Consider the following 14,429-nt stretch of genomic DNA (forward strand, 5'->3'; position numbering starts at 1 on the left):
CCTCCTTGGCTGTCCCCAAACGGTATCAAACCAACACCCACGGGAAGCTGTAAGCATAGAGGACATGCCTGCACCCCATTGGACTTACCTGTGTGGGTTAAATCCGGGTTATTTGACAACCTATGGCGGTGATGGTTCTGCTCAGGCAGAGCAGTGCTGATGCTCCTCATAAAGCTGTCGCTGCTGTGAAGGTTCTAGGTGACATCACAATCCCTATGGTTACATACACAACAAAGCTGGGTTGTTGTTGTTTACACTCTGCAAGGCCTGTGGAAGTGAGTGACATCATAGCACTGTAGTTCTGAGGGTTCTAGATGGATGCAACAATCTCCTGTTGCTTCTATGAAGGCCATAATAGACGACATCACCAAACAGCTCCATAGTCACATACACAGCAAAGGAGAGATGTTGTTTACACCTAGTGATGTCAGTGGTATTGAGTGACATCACAGCACAGTGCTAAGGCTCCTGGGCCTGGACACAGCAGCGGCTGCAATATCTCAACGGAGAATACGTTTATATATATGTGTGTGTGTGCGCGTATATATATATATATATATATATATATATATATATATATATATATATATTTCTCCGCCGAAATCACTTTTAAACCCATTTCCACCTTTTTTTCCCTTCTCTTCCTCTTACTTTTTTTTCACGTTTTTTTACGTTTTTCTCCTTTTCGCCTCTTTTCTGGGCGTATTATTCTTCTTTTTCTTCTTTTTTTTCGTCTAATGCATACCCCATCAGTGCAGCAATGCTTATTCAATACCGCCAGCAGATGGAGACACTGGGGGATAATTTTCTAAGGATTTATACTGATTTTTCCTGTCTGAATTTGTCGCACAGAAAGTTGCAGGCCAAATATGTGTGACATTTCTGCGACTTTAGCTTCTAGAGCATTTTTACAACATTATACATAGGTGCTGAATACATAAAAAGCGACTGTTCAGCGACAGACAAGTCGCATCGGCTGAAAGTAGGCCAGAATGTCAGTCCATGTTGGAGCAGGTTTAGATACAGTCTAAAGCATAGATCTCAAAGTCTGTGCACAGAATTTAGCAAGGGCCTCGCACCTTCTGATGCATCAGGTAGGTGCACTATAGCATAGCCTAACCCTCTGTACTTTGGTCTATATTGATGCGGGACATAGACAGCCAGCTGATGACCAATCCATTAGTGCAATGGATGGCTGGAAGCATTTGTCTTTGCCTTTGCAATACCACAGAAGCAATGCATGGTCAATGTACAGCAATGGCACACCTGTGTGAACAGCCAGGAGACCCCCCCATGTTATGTTACATAGTTACATAGTTAGTACGGTCGAAAAAAGACATATGTCCATCAAGTTCAACCAGGGAATTAAGGGGTAGGGGTGTGGCGCGATATTGGGGAAGGGATGAGATTTTATATTTCTTCATAAGCATTAATCTTATTTTGTCAATTAGGAACATTCAGCACCCACCCGCTATCAAGGCAGCTGCCTATCATGTCATGCCCTACCTGCACAGGTGTGCTGGCTACTCAAATGATCCAATTAAGGAGGCCATTTAGTCAGCAGCAGCAGAAGTCCTGTGCCTGGACGCTCCAACAGCGGCCAGACACAAGCAGAAGCAGAAGCAGCAGAAGCAGCAGCAGCACCACCTTTTGTTTTTTGGCTGCAGCAGCAGCAGCAAGGCCCACAGGGCTGGCTAGCTGGCTAGCCAGCAAGCAGGTAGCAATGAAAGTAGGAATCTTTCTTTTTAACCCTGTAAGGGGGTGGTGCACTGTACCCGAAGATACTGCCATATCGGGTCAATGCATAGGGCGACGGAAGCAAGCTTCGAAATCGGCCCCCGTTCTCAAAAATCCATTTAATATATGGTCCCCAGATAGGGGACGTATCAGATATTAAACTGATAAGAACAGATACTACACTTGATCTTAGCCAAAAGGCCGAGAAGCGATAACCGTGAAAGGGGCGGGCCCAACAAGGTCCCCTTCATGGGCACTATCACTGCTTGCTGTCAGGGAGGCTGCCAGACAATTTTCCATGCACACTCTGGGCTGGGGGGCAGTCAACCACCAGTACACACAGCAGAACCTAAACCCATACCATTATTGCTAAGCAGCAAGACAGGGGCCCATTGCACTCCCACGGGGCCTTTTTAAATGCAATCCATAACCCGGATTTGCCAGGAACCCTTCTTACTCCTCCTACTTGCATGTGACACTGGGCTTAGGATCTGCATAGGAAACACACACACAAGCACACACCTACCTTTGTTGCCTGCAGATGCCTCCTTGGCTGTCCCCAAACGGTATCAAACCAACACCCACGGGAAGCTGTAAGCATAGAGGACATGCCTGCACCCCATTGGACTTACCTGTGTGGGTTAAATCCGGGTTATTTGACAACCTATGGCGGTGATGGTTCTGCTCAGGCAGAGCAGTGCTGATGCTCCTCATAAAGCTGTCGCTGCTGTGAAGGTTCTAGGTGACATCACAATCCCTATGGTTACATACACAACAAAGCTGGGTTGTTGTTGTTTACACTCTGCAAGGCCTGTGGAAGTGAGTGACATCATAGCACTGTAGTTCTGAGGGTTCTAGATGGATGCAACAATCTCCTGTTGCTTCTATGAAGGCCATAATAGACGACATCACCAAACAGCTCCATAGTCACATACACAGCAAAGGAGAGATGTTGTTTACACCTAGTGATGTCAGTGGTATTGAGTGACATCACAGCACAGTGCTAAGGCTCCTGGGCCTGGACACAGCAGCGGCTGCAATATCTCAACGGAGAATACGTTTATATATATGTGTGTGTGTGCGCGTATATATATATATATATATATATATATATATATATTTCTCCGCCGAAATCACTTTTAAACCCATTTCCACCTTTTTTTCCCTTCTCTTCCTCTTACTTTTTTTTCACGTTTTTTTACGTTTTTCTCCTTTTCGCCTCTTTTCTGGGCGTATTATTCTTCTTTTTCTTCTTTTTTTTCGTCTAATGCATACCCCATCAGTGCAGCAATGCTTATTCAATACCGCCAGCAGATGGAGACACTGGGGGATAATTTTCTAAGGATTTATACTGATTTTTCCTGTCTGAATTTGTCGCACAGAAAGTTGCAGGCCAAATATGTGTGACATTTCTGCGACTTTAGCTTCTAGAGCATTTTTACAACATTATACATAGGTGCTGAATACATAAAAAGCGACTGTTCAGCGACAGACAAGTCGCATCGGCTGAAAGTAGGCCAGAATGTCAGTCCATGTTGGAGCAGGTTTAGATACAGTCTAAAGCATAGATCTCAAAGTCTGTGCACAGAATTTAGCAAGGGCCTCGCACCTTCTGATGCATCAGGTAGGTGCACTATAGCATAGCCTAACCCTCTGTACTTTGGTCTATATTGATGCGGGACATAGACAGCCAGCTGATGACCAATCCATTAGTGCAATGGATGGCTGGAAGCATTTGTCTTTGCCTTTGCAATACCACAGAAGCAATGCATGGTCAATGTACAGCAATGACACACCTGTGTGAACAGCCAGGAGACCCCCCCATGTTATGTTACATAGTTACATAGTTAGTACGGTCGAAAAAAGACATATGTCCATCAAGTTCAACCAGGGAATTAAGGGGTAGGGGTGTGGCGCGATATTGGGGAAGGGATGAGATTTTATATTTCTTCATAAGCATTAATCTTATTTTGTCAATTAGGAACATTCAGCACCCACCCGCTATCAAGGCAGCTGCCTATCATGTCATGCCCTACCTGCACAGGTGTGCTGGCTACTCAAATGATCCAATTAAGGAGGCCATTTAGTCAGCAGCAGCAGAAGTCCTGTGCCTGGACGCTCCAACAGCGGCCAGACACAAGCAGAAGCAGCAGAAGCAGCAGCAGCACCACCTTTTGTTTTTTGGCTGCAGCAGCAGCAGCAGCAGCAGCAGCAGCAGCAAGGCCCACAGGGCTGGCTAGCTGGCTAGCCAGCAAGCAGGTAGCAATGAAAGTAGGAATCTTTCTTTTTAACCCTGTAAGGGGGTGGTGCACTGTACCCGAAGATACTGCCATATCGGGTCAATGCATAGGGCGACGGAAGCAAGCTTCGAAATCGGCCCCCGTTCTCAAAAATCCATTTAATATATGGTCCCCAGATAGGGGACGTATCAGATATTAAACTGATAAGAACAGATTTTTTTTTTTTTTTTTTTTTTTTCCTCAGTTACAGACTATTGTTTGAACGATCATCAGGTCTCCTACCAGGACTCGTCACTTAAAACAATGTCTGAAAAAACATCATGCGGAAAGACAAAAAAAAGGGAACCGAGGGTCAAGAACTTAAAACCAAAAGGTGAAAGCTGAAGGAAAACAAAAACATTTAAAAAACAAAACATAAACTGGTCAGACTTACAGTTTCCACCATTGGGTATATTTCCAGATCTTTTCAGCATTGTCTTCTCCCATTCTCTTCTTATCTAATAAATATGCAATAAAAAGTCTTCCGAGCAACAACCTCCTACATTCACTTGGAGAAATGGAAACATTTTTAAAAACAAGCAAATTCCTGGAGTCCCATAAAACTTCTTTAAAAACAGAAAAAATTATCCAAGTAACACGTGCATCATTCTTCATGTTAAAGTCCTGACCGATAAAAATTTTCTCAAAAGTAAAATCATTAAAACCCATAAGTGCAATAAAAAATCTTGTTAAAAGCCTAAAAACTTCCTTGGCATAAAAACAGTCCCACCACAAATGTACAATATCTTCTTTACCTCCACAACCCTCTCTTGGACACTGTTCACTCACTCTTATTCCTCTTCCTCTTAAAAACACTCGAGTTGGGAGGCAACCATGGTAAGACATCCATACCACATCTTTTTGTCTATTTGATAAACCAAAGGAATTAAAAAGGCTCCAAATCTTAACTGACTGTGCAATATTACAGAATGGTACTTCATTAAATTTTTCACTCTTTCTCAACTCATATTCTATTTTCTTCTTTTCAGGTTTCCCCAAGGAGCTCAAATTAAACTGATCATTGAAAGACCGAAGAACCACATAAAAGGTAGGTATAATCAGCGCCATTCGTTTCCTCAGATCCCTCTCACACCAGCCCCACTTAGAAAACAACCATCCTGCTAAATATTTACACATATCAGCTGTTTTACTATTGCACTGGATCGTCTTGAAAATTAAAAGAAAATAGTGTAACTTTAAAAACAAATCAATATTTGGAAAGTCATATCCACCATTCTTTACAGTACTCATTACCTTCTCTCTTTTCATTTTTTCCATTTTGGATCCCCAAAAGAAAACAAAAAGTCTTCTTGTTGTCTTCCTCATCCAAAGCTTACCAGGTGGAAAAACCATCGCAGTATATAAAAGTAAAGGTAAAATCACAGTCTTAATAACAAGTACTTTCCCTTTAAGGGATAAACTCCTCAATTTCCAAAAATTCAATTTCTTTTCAATTTTACTGTCCAGCTTGTTGTAAGTCTCTGTCCCTTTAAGATTCTTTTCAAAAATGACCCCTAAAACTTCCACATTCTCCTTTATCTCTACTCCATCCACCAACACATCTTCGCATTTCCCAAAATTCACCAAATGACATTTGCCCCAGTTTACACACATTCCGGCCACACAGCAAAAAATTTGAATATGCAAATTCACTCTATTCAAATCTGCTTTTGAAGTACATGTAAACACAACATCATCCATGTAGCTTAAAACCTTAAGATCACTCCCACCACTGCCAGGTATAAAAACTCCTTTAACACATTTGTCTTTCTGAACATTCTTTAACAAGGCCTCTATTACACAGATGAAAAGGATTGGGGAGAGTGGGCAACCCTGCCGAACCCCTGATAAAATCTTAAAAGCAGGACCAACATGGCCATTCATTAAAACTTGTCCAGTAACACCATTATATAACCCTTTAATAACATGTAATAACTTCATTGGGATCCCCATATGTTTTAGGGCCATAAACATAAATTTGTGTGCGACTTTATCATAGGCCTTCTCGAAATCCACTGACTCGACAAAAAGAGGCACCTTATTAAAATTACAATAATAAATAACATCCCTTAAAATCAATAAATTATCAGTAATTCTTCTCCCGGGTACAGCACATACTTGGTAATTATCTACCATATGGCCAATAATATTCCTAAGCCTGTTTGCAACAATTTTAGCAATAATTTTATAGTCACTGTTTAACAATGAAATTGGTCTCCAATTTTTTATATCACGTTCGTCACCTTTCTTATGTATTAGTGTGATAATTCCCTTCTTCATTGAATCAGCTAAAATCCCAAACTTAAAAACATATTGCACAACCCGAGTAAAAACATCTTTTAAAAGAGGCCAAAATACAACATAAAACTCAGCTGGAAGGCCGTCACTACCAGGGGTTTTACCTTTTGCCATTCCATTCAGCGCCATTCTAATTTCATTTTCACTAACATCTTCCACCAAAAAAACTTTCTCCTCATCTGGAATTTGATCCTCTAAAATGTTACAGTAGTCTTCCATTTCATTAATAGCAGCTTTACTTTCATTACTAAAAAGTGTTTCATAAAATTTACAAACCTCCTCCTCCATCTCCCTACCAACCACCTCACCACTTGAGGTTAAAACCGACTTAAAGACCCCCTTTGGCTTAAAACACTTTTTAAAAAAATATCGACTACATTGTTCATTCTCCTCCAAATGTTGCACCTTAGCCCTGTAAACAATATTCCTTCCTCTTTCCTTCAACCTTGTCTTCATCTCTTCCTTAATTTCACAAATTTCAGCATCCACCTCTAGACCAGCGTTCTTAAACTTAAAGAGAGTCTCCAACTGTGAAACTAAAGTCTCATCTCTCCGCCTCTTCTCCTGTGCTCTCTTAATGCAAACAGACTTAAAATAACCAGCAAAGTTCACTTTAGCCCAATCCCACCAGTCTAAAATATTTTTAAAACAGTCTTGTTTAGCAGCACAGGATAAAAATATATTTTTAAAACCTGCCATTACCTCCTCTTCTTCAAGTAAACTCACATTCAACTTCCAGAGTCCCCTACCAAAGGCAATGGACTCTGAGATGCTTATTTCAGCAGATAAAATTTTATGATCTGAGAAAATCGACATCATCTGATTACACCGGGCCACCTTCATCCCTTCAGACACAAAAATATAATCTATTCGGGATTTACAGTGACCACTATCCGATACATATGTATATCTATCATCAGTGTCAATCATCAGTCCAGCATCTATATAGTGTAAGTCTTGTACTAATTGATTTAAAGCATTAGAGGTAATGTCAGTTCGGACTTCAGCAGCACTCTCACGGTCATTAACAGTACGGATACAGTTAAAATCACCAGCCACTATAGTACTTTCCCGACCAGGGATAAAAAACTTCAAGGACTCTAAAAAAACCAACCGCTCTTTCTTCTCTGCTGGGGCATATACGTTAAAAACTCTAATCCTCTGGTCTAAAAACTCAAAGTTTAAAACCATGCAACGGCCTGGTATTAAAATCTGGCAATTTAAAACTTTGATATTGTTATTTTTGATTAAAAAACCAACTCCTTCATTCTTGTTATCCGTACTAGTTGACCAAAAAGATTGTCCCATCCTCCACTCATCAGCATAAGGTGCAGATTTAATTGCACACTCCTGTAAACATATTATATCAGCTCTCACATTCTCCAACACCTCAAAAATAGCAGCTCTTCTTACTTCTGATCCAATACTCCTGACATTAAGGGTTGTTAAGATAAGAGTCATAATAACTAAAATGAATAAAATCAAAACTTTAATATCCATCATAGTTAAAAATTACTGCTCTGACTCTCAACTTTCCTTAAAACATTTTCATAACAATCAGGCGACCCTGGATCAGAGTCCCTGTCCATTTCAACTCCTCTTCCAACCACTGGGTCCTCTTGATCCCCAGTCCAACTTCCTTTTTTACTTCTTTTACTTTCCACCCCCACCTCATCCTCCTCATCACTGCTGACAAATCTCTGAGCAGGTGTAAGGGACTTCTCAGGTGACTGCACATTTTCTTGGAATTCCATTCCCTCCTCCTCCCCCACAACAGGGTCTGGACATTCCACATCACCACTCATGCTTCCACAAGGAAAAACATCTCCATACACAGTTTCAATCTTCTTGACCTCCACCCCCTTTGCACATGTTATTTCACTTGTGGAGACCACTTTCTTATACTCCTGTTCAACCACCACACTTGTCTCCACAAAAGCCTCTTTAATCACATCCACCTGAGCAACAACATTTTTAACAATCGTACCACCTGCGCTCCTCCCGACTTCACATTCCCCCTCCACATTAGATTTTTCACCTCCATCCACACCTCCATCCACACCTGTGGCTTCTGAAAAAGACCTCCTTCCCATTCCCTGTTCATTGCTCTGTCCACCTTTACTTCCAGCCGCATCAGCATAACTCCTTCTCTTGTACCATAAGTGACATCCTCTTGCCAAATGGGAATTACTCCCACAAATATCACAAGTCTTTTCCTCAACGCAAAAACTTGTTTCATGCCCAGTCTTGCCACAGTTCCTACAAACAACACCCTTCACAGGACATGCGTCCTGCACGTGGCCATATGCTTGACATTTGCGGCAAAACTGAAGCTGCCCCTCATAAAAACAAAAACCACGCTCTCCTCCAATGGAAAAAACTTGAGGAATACTCTTAATTCCCTCCTCCATAGACTCATCCTTCTTGAACTTCACAACATATTTCCTTTTACAGTTAAAAAAACCATGTCTGTTCTTTAGTTTTCCAAAAAACTTCACTTCTTCACAATAACGATAAAGAAAATTTGTTACCATTGAGTCTGTAACTTTGGGATTGTACATATGTACGATGACCACTTTCTCTGTACTCAGAAACAAAGGCTCTACTTTAACTTTCCTCATAATATCCGGCTCATTCTTTCTCTTCATTCCTTCCAGGTCCTTGTAGACCCTCTGACAAATCTCGGAATTAACAAATGTAACATCATAAATACCCTGTCTAGGGAAATCTTGCATTGCAAATACATCTGTTACCTTTAGGTACTGGAGCCTGCGTAGAATCTCCAGCACAATCTGGTCCAGGCCAACCGTTCCCCGATGTTCCGTTGGGACGAAAATCCTGACCGTGTCTTCCATTCCGCGAATCCTCTCTCCTCCACTCATTTTTGCAGGCGATGAAACCCACTATCGCAACTCCGAAATAACCCAGGGCCCCCCGCAAAGAGGGCCCCGATCACCACCCCCTTCAACTCCTAACCCGCCCGGTAAACCGCACGGGATCGAAGCCAAAAGGCCGAGAAGCGATAACCGTGAAAGGGGCGGGCCCAACAAGGTCCCCTTCATGGGCACTATCACTGCTTGCTGTCAGGGAGGCTGCCAGACAATTTTCCATGCACACTCTGGGCTGGGGGGCAGTCAACCACCAGTACACACAGCAGAACCTAAACCCATACCATTATTGCTAAGCAGCAAGACAGGGGCCCATTGCACTCCCACGGGGCCTTTTTAAATGCAATCCATAACCCGGATTTGCCAGGAACCCTTCTTACTCCTCCTACTTGCATGTGACACTGGGCTTAGGATCTGCATAGGAAACACACACACAAGCACACACCTACCTTTGTTGCCTGCAGATGCCTCCTTGGCTGTCCCCAAACGGTATCAAACCAACACCCACGGGAAGCTGTAAGCATAGAGGACATGCCTGCACCCCATTGGACTTACCTGTGTGGGTTAAATCCGGGTTATTTGACAACCTATGGCGGTGATGGTTCTGCTCAGGCAGAGCAGTGCTGATGCTCCTCATAAAGCTGTCGCTGCTGTGAAGGTTCTAGGTGACATCACAATCCCTATGGTTACATACACAACAAAGCTGGGTTGTTGTTGTTTACACTCTGCAAGGCCTGTGGAAGTGAGTGACATCATAGCACTGTAGTTCTGAGGGTTCTAGATGGATGCAACAATCTCCTGTTGCTTCTATGAAGGCCATAATAGACGACATCACCAAACAGCTCCATAGTCACATACACAGCAAAGGAGAGATGTTGTTTACACCTAGTGATGTCAGTGGTATTGAGTGACATCACAGCACAGTGCTAAGGCTCCTGGGCCTGGACACAGCAGCGGCTGCAATATCTCAACGGAGAATACGTTTATATATATGTGTGTGTGTGCGCGTATATATATATATATATATATATATATATATATATATATATATATTTCTCCGCCGAAATCACTTTTAAACCCATTTCCACCTTTTTTTCCCTTCTCTTCCTCTTACTTTTTTTTCACGTTTTTTTACGTTTTTCTCCTTTTCGCCTCTTTTCTGGGCGTATTATTCTTCTTTTTCTTCTTTTTTTTCGTCTAATGCATACCCCATCAGTGCAGCAATGCTTATTCAATACCGCCAGCAGATGGAGACACTGGGGGATAATTTTCTAAGGATTTATACTGATTTTTCCTGTCTGAATTTGTCGCACAGAAAGTTGCAGGCCAAATATGTGTGACATTTCTGCGACTTTAGCTTCTAGAGCATTTTTACAACATTATACATAGGTGCTGAATACATAAAAAGCGACTGTTCAGCGACAGACAAGTCGCATCGGCTGAAAGTAGGCCAGAATGTCAGTCCATGTTGGAGCAGGTTTAGATACAGTCTAAAGCATAGATCTCAAAGTCTGTGCACAGAATTTAGCAAGGGCCTCGCACCTTCTGATGCATCAGGTAGGTGCACTATAGCATAGCCTAACCCTCTGTACTTTGGTCTATATTGATGCGGGACATAGACAGCCAGCTGATGACCAATCCATTAGTGCAATGGATGGCTGGAAGCATTTGTCTTTGCCTTTGCAATACCACAGAAGCAATGCATGGTCAATGTACAGCAATGACACACCTGTGTGAACAGCCAGGAGACCCCCCCATGTTATGTTACATAGTTACATAGTTAGTACGGTCGAAAAAAGACATAAGTCCATCAAGTTCAACCAGGGAATTAAGGGGTAGGGGTGTGGCGCGATATTGGGGAAGGGATGAGATTTTATATTTCTTCATAAGCATTAATCTTATTTTGTCAATTAGGAACATTCAGCACCCACCCGCTATCAAGGCAGCTGCCTATCATGTCATGCCCTACCTGCACAGGTGTGCTGGCTACTCAAATGATCCAATTAAGGAGGCCATTTAGTCAGCAGCAGCAGAAGTCCTGTGCCTGGACGCTCCAACAGCGGCCAGACACAAGCAGAAGCAGCAGAAGCAGCAGCAGCACCACCTTTTGTTTTTTGGCTGCAGCAGCAGCAGCAGCAGCAGCAGCAGCAGCAAGGCCCACAGGGCTGGCTAGCTGGCTAGCCAGCAAGCAGGTAGCAATGAAAGTAGGAATCTTTCTTTTTAACCCTGTAAGGGGGTGGTGCACTGTACCCGAAGATACTGCCATATCGGGTCAATGCATAGGGCGACGGAAGCAAGCTTCGAAATCGGCCCCCGTTCTCAAAAATCCATTTAATATATGGTCCCCAGATAGGGGACGTATCAGATATTAAACTGATAAGAACAGATACTACACTTGATCTTAGCCAAAAGGCCGAGAAGCGATAACCGTGAAAGGGGCGGGCCCAACAAGGTCCCCTTCATGGGCACTATCACTGCTTGCTGTCAGGGAGGCTGCCAGACAATTTTCCATGCACACTCTGGGCTGGGGGGCAGTCAACCACCAGTACACACAGCAGAACCTAAACCCATACCATTATTGCTAAGCAGCAAGACAGGGGCCCATTGCACTCCCACGGGGCCTTTTTAAATGCAATCCATAACCCGGATTTGCCAGGAACCCTTCTTACTCCTCCTACTTGCATGTGACACTGGGCTTAGGATCTGCATAGGAAACACACACACAAGCACACACCTACCTTTGTTGCCTGCAGATGCCTCCTTGGCTGTCCCCAAACGGTATCAAACCAACACCCACGGGAAGCTGTAAGCATAGAGGACATGCCTGCACCCCATTGGACTTACCTGTGTGGGTTAAATCCGGGTTATTTGACAACCTATGGCGGTGATGGTTCTGCTCAGGCAGAGCAGTGCTGATGCTCCTCATAAAGCTGTCGCTGCTGTGAAGGTTCTAGGTGACATCACAATCCCTATGGTTACATACACAACAAAGCTGGGTTGTTGTTGTTTACACTCTGCAAGGCCTGTGGAAGTGAGTGACATCATAGCACTGTAGTTCTGAGGGTTCTAGATGGATGCAACAATCTCCTGTTGCTTCTATGAAGGCCATAATAGACGACATCACCAAACAGCTCCATAGTCACATACACAGCAAAGGAGAGATGTTGTTTACACCTAGTGATGTCAGTGGTATTGAGTGACATCACAGCACAGTGCTAAGGCTCCTGGGCCTGGACACAGCAGCGGCTGCAATATCTCAACGGAGAATACGTTTATATATATGTGTGTGTGTGCGCGTATATATATATATATATATATATATATATATATATATATATATTTCTCCGCCGAAATCACTTTTAAACCCATTTCCACCTTTTTTTCCCTTCTCTTCCTCTTACTTTTTTTTCACGTTTTTTTACGTTTTTCTCCTTTTCGCCTCTTTTCTGGGCGTATTATTCTTCTTTTTCTTCTTTTTTTTCGTCTAATGCATACCCCATCAGTGCAGCAATGCTTATTCAATACCGCCAGCAGATGGAGACACTGGGGGATAATTTTCTAAGGATTTATACTGATTTTTCCTGTCTGAATTTGTCGCACAGAAAGTTGCAGGCCAAATATGTGTGACATTTCTGCGACTTTAGCTTCTAGAGCATTTTTACAACATTATACATAGGTGCTGAATACATAAAAAGCGACTGTTCAGCGACAGACAAGTCGCATCGGCTGAAAGTAGGCCAGAATGTCAGTCCATGTTGGAGCAGGTTTAGATACAGTCTAAAGCATAGATCTCAAAGTCTGTGCACAGAATTTAGCAAGGGCCTCGCACCTTCTGATGCATCAGGTAGGTGCACTATAGCATAGCCTAACCCTCTGTACTTTGGTCTATATTGATGCGGGACATAGACAGCCAGCTGATGACCAATCCATTAGTGCAATGGATGGCTGGAAGCATTTGTCTTTGCCTTTGCAATACCACAGAAGCAATGCATGGTCAATGTACAGCAATGACACACCTGTGTGAACAGCCAGGAGACCCCCCCATGTTATGTTACATAGTTACATAGTTAGTACGGTCGAAAAAAGACATATGTCCATCAAGTTCAACCAGGGAATTAAGGGGTAGGGGTGTGGCGCGATATTGGGGAAGGGATGAGATTTTATATTTCTTCATAAGCATTAATCTTATTTTGTCAATTAGGAACATTCAGCACCCACCCGCTATCAAGGCAGCTGCCTATCATGTCATGCCCTACCTGCACAGGTGTGCTGGCTACTCAAATGATCCAATTAAGGAGGCCATTTAGTCAGCAGCAGCAGAAGTCCTGTGCCTGGACGCTCCAACAGCGGCCAGACACAAGCAGAAGCAGCAGAAGCAGCAGCAGCACCACCTTTTGTTTTTTGGCTGCAGCAGCAGCAGCAGCAGCAGCAGCAAGGCCCACAGGGCTGGCTAGCTGGCTAGCCAGCAAGCAGGTAGCAATGAAAGTAGGAATCTTTCTTTTTAACCCTGTAAGGGGGTGGTGCACTGTACCCGAAGATACTGCCATATCGGGTCAATGCATAGGGCGACGGAAGCAAGCTTCGAAATCGGCCCCCGTTCTCAAAAATCCATTTAATATATGGTCCCCAGATAGGGGACGTATCAGATATTAAACTGATAAGAACAGATACTACACTTGATCTTAGCCAAAAGGCCGAGAAGCGATAACCGTGAAAGGGGCGGGCCCAACAAGGTCCCCTTCATGGGCACTATCACTGCTTGCTGTCAGGGAGGCTGCCAGACAATTTTCCATGCACACTCTGGGCTGGGGGGCAGTCAACCACCAGTACACACAGCAGAACCTAAACCCATACCATTATTGCTAAGCAGCAAGACAGGGGCCCATTGCACTCCCACGGGGCCTTTTTAAATGCAATCCATAACCCGGATTTGCCAGGAACCCTTCTTACTCCTCCTACTTGCATGTGACACTGGGCTTAGGATCTGCATAGGAAACACACACACAAGCACACACCTACCTTTGTTGCCTGCAGATGCCTCCTTGGCTGTCCCCAAACGGTATCAAACCAACACCCACGGGAAGCTGTAAGCATAGAGGACATGCCTGCACCCCATTGGACTTACCTGTGTGGGTTAAATCCGGGTTATTTGACAACCTATGGCGGTGATGGTTCTGCTCAGGCAGAGCAGTGCTGATGCTCCTCATAAAGCTGTCGCTGCTGTGAA

At 43.4% G+C, this 14,429-nt stretch overlaps 4 non-coding genes across 4 annotated transcripts; all 4 read right to left on the reverse strand.

Moving 5' to 3' along the window:
- Positions 1 to 1,759: 1,759 nt before the first annotated feature.
- Positions 1,760 to 1,950, reverse strand: LOC130324827 (U2 spliceosomal RNA). Its single transcript, XR_008869761.1, has one exon. It is a non-coding gene; the product is annotated as a U2 spliceosomal RNA (small nuclear RNA).
- Positions 1,951 to 4,038: 2,088 nt separating this feature from the next.
- Positions 4,039 to 4,232, reverse strand: LOC130324782 (U2 spliceosomal RNA). The gene has a single exon (XR_008869728.1). It is a non-coding gene; the product is annotated as a U2 spliceosomal RNA (small nuclear RNA).
- A 7,204-nt stretch (positions 4,233 to 11,436) lies between these two features.
- LOC130324829 (U2 spliceosomal RNA) lies at positions 11,437 to 11,627 on the reverse strand. The gene has a single exon (XR_008869763.1). It is a non-coding gene; the product is annotated as a U2 spliceosomal RNA (small nuclear RNA).
- Positions 11,628 to 13,717: 2,090 nt separating this feature from the next.
- Positions 13,718 to 13,908, reverse strand: LOC130324830 (U2 spliceosomal RNA). Its single transcript, XR_008869764.1, has one exon. It is a non-coding gene; the product is annotated as a U2 spliceosomal RNA (small nuclear RNA).
- Between the last annotated feature and the right edge of the window lie 521 nt (positions 13,909 to 14,429).

Source organism: Hyla sarda, unplaced genomic scaffold (assembly GCF_029499605.1).
Source record: "Hyla sarda isolate aHylSar1 unplaced genomic scaffold, aHylSar1.hap1 scaffold_266, whole genome shotgun sequence".
NCBI classification, from domain to species: domain Eukaryota; kingdom Metazoa; phylum Chordata; class Amphibia; order Anura; family Hylidae; genus Hyla; species Hyla sarda.